Source organism: Montipora foliosa, chromosome 1, assembly GCF_036669935.1.
Source record: "Montipora foliosa isolate CH-2021 chromosome 1, ASM3666993v2, whole genome shotgun sequence".
In the NCBI taxonomy this organism is placed as follows: domain Eukaryota; kingdom Metazoa; phylum Cnidaria; class Anthozoa; order Scleractinia; family Acroporidae; genus Montipora; species Montipora foliosa.
The window spans coordinates 42,896,344-42,898,843 of record NC_090869.1 but is presented as its reverse complement, the minus strand read 5'-3'; the positions used below and the strand labels follow the sequence as shown (position 1 = coordinate 42,898,843).

At 36.8% G+C, this 2,500-nt stretch overlaps 1 protein-coding gene across 1 annotated transcript in view; it reads right to left on the bottom strand.

The window, feature by feature from the left end:
- LOC137999058 (E3 ubiquitin-protein ligase Itchy-like) overlaps positions 1-2,153 on the bottom strand; it is a 42,231-nt gene extending 40,078 nt beyond the window's left edge. Inside the window, exons 1-2 of the mRNA XM_068844895.1 lie at positions 2,027-2,153; positions 1,447-1,560 (exon numbers count right to left, since the gene is read on the bottom strand). The gene's annotated coding sequence lies outside the window, so the exon portion shown is untranslated. The remainder of the gene's footprint in view (positions 1-1,446; positions 1,561-2,026) is intronic.
- Between the last annotated feature and the right edge of the window lie 347 nt (positions 2,154-2,500).

Below are 2,500 nucleotides of genomic sequence, written 5' to 3'. Positions count from 1 at the left end.
TTAAAAACAACGAGTACAGTATTCGTTACAATTTCCAAGAACTGCAATGAACATTAGCGCCGGAATCAACCCAACAGCTAGCTTTGGGTCCCGTATTTAAGCTTAATCTATCCTATCGATGAAAGAAACATCTGTGCGTGGTTCGTATTCCGAACACGACAACTGTTTGTGAAAGGGTATCTTCGTCATGTAGTTCGTAGTCGTGTACTATTTTAGTGCTGTCAAACTACATGTATTCTTTAGAACAATAACCAAAACAGTAAGCTAGCTAATTAGGCAGACACGTATATCGGTATATGCATATACGCATATATTTATACGCATGTGCCCATATGGTTATAAGCGAATATGCGTATGGTTATACCCACATAGGCGTATAGATATACGCGTTTTGTGCGCGTATTTTGGTTAACGTATTTCTGACCAGTACTGTATTTTGAGGTGACGTTTTCGTTGAAGTCGCCGTCGTAGATCTTAAGGTCCCTAATAATGCTGGCGAGTGACAGGAAAGAACTGCAACATTTTCATTTTCCAGCACAGGAAAAAAATAAAAATAAAATAGAGAAATTCTACTCGTATTCTGACTGGATTGTCATATACATGTATGACAACCCAGTAACAACAAAAACATTTCACAGAATGATTCCAGATCATCTTAGCTTCTCAGGTTCTTGGGTCAGCCCAGCTAGGTATCCTCCAATATCATTGAATACATGTTATATCATCTGTCAAGTGACCGTGACAAGTTTTACTCATATTTTAATGCAGTGATATCAAACAGACAAGATCATTATTTGAGCTTCAAAACATCAATAATTATGTTAAGATATGACAACACGAACTCCACAGCAGGAAAATGCAGTTGTATAGATATAGAATATCATAACTTTCTGATGAAAACTTAACTAAATTTGGAAAAAAAATTTCTGCAAAGAAATAATAAGTTTAGAAGGCCTTGATTATAACTGTCAAAAATAATGACCATTTGTCAAGATAAGAGTAATGAAACAGAGAAAAATAAGCAAATGAAAAGTCAAAAAAATGAAAAAGGAGTAACTGAAGCTAAAGCTGCTTGTAAGACTGGATTAAGAGGGAGTTTGTCAAGGAAGAATTTTACTCGAATCAAGCCATACAATAATTATCTTTAAACAAACTAAATTTATGAGACATTCTTAAAATCTACGGTGTATTTTACAGTTTCAGATGATAAATCCCTTTACGGCTAATTTAATATTCTGCACATTTCGAAAACAATAATGTTGCAAAGATAAGTTGGAGTTCCACACAATGAACAAGCAGTCAATTCAATTACAAACATTCGATCGAAGTGTCCCAGTTTAGTATTAAATGTGCAAGGACGATAATTTTCTTGACAGGTTGATCTCAAATCGACAAAAAATTGTGGTTTTCATTACTTACACGACGCTTTAACCAAATTGGACTTACCAAATAATAAAGCACCCTTCGTTGTCGAATATACCTTTCAGATCAGGAAGTTAGTGTCTGCAGTACTACTGTCTAACCAGTGTTCCAGTGTCCACCATGGTGATTATCCAAGTTCTAATAAAAAGAGGGCAGTTATCATACCAGGAAGAAAAGCAGTCAATACCTTATCGTCAATTTACGTTTCACGCTTCAAATAAAGTCGAATATTAGTGAACTCCGTTCAAACCCTACATTTGGTAAACTGCGAACATCTCAGGAAGCAACATGATGGATTAATGAACATTAATTGATCGAACCTTTGCTTTATCACTCCGAAGACACATTGCGTCCATGTTTTGTTCGTTATGAAATAAGTTAATTCACACCAACACTTAACAAGTTTAGCGGAAAGGCCACAAGCACGCTTAAGCTTATTAGCCTTCGAGTCACTAGCGGATAGTACACGAGTTTTAATTTTATCCACAACTTCCTTGAATTGACCTCGAAACAACATGGCTCCCCATACCCAACTGCAAAAACTGAGCGCTCCTACGGTCATGTCGTCAGGAAACATCAACAATGTTTCAGCCATAATACCTACCTTCAACTTATGAGATCATCACAAACAAAACCTACACAAAAACAAAAAAAATTCTCATAAACTGAAAACAGCACAGTCACCAACACAGTTTTTCGCACCGTGTTGGTTGTTGAATCACGTGACGTACACCACCACATGACGTCACTCCTCCTTCGTACTCCTCCCTGCGATGCAGAAACAAGTCCAATATTGCCGTGATTTCACAACCTGTTTTAAAATTAATCTTTTTTTCGCTTTCTTTTTCCTTCTTTCTTATATCCTGTAAACATCGTAAATCCCGCTTTGTAATCCCTGGACTTTGAGGGTTTGAAAAGGGTTCTAATTCTAAGGTTCTTTGGCAAGGGCTCGGTCAAGCAATACAATTACCCTGATTTCTGATGTTGAGATTGCTAGGGTTGCCCTAGCTGTGTGATTAACTGTTGCCTTCTCTTATTCAGTTTTTCCACACAGGTGCAAGTTCCCTTACGATAAATT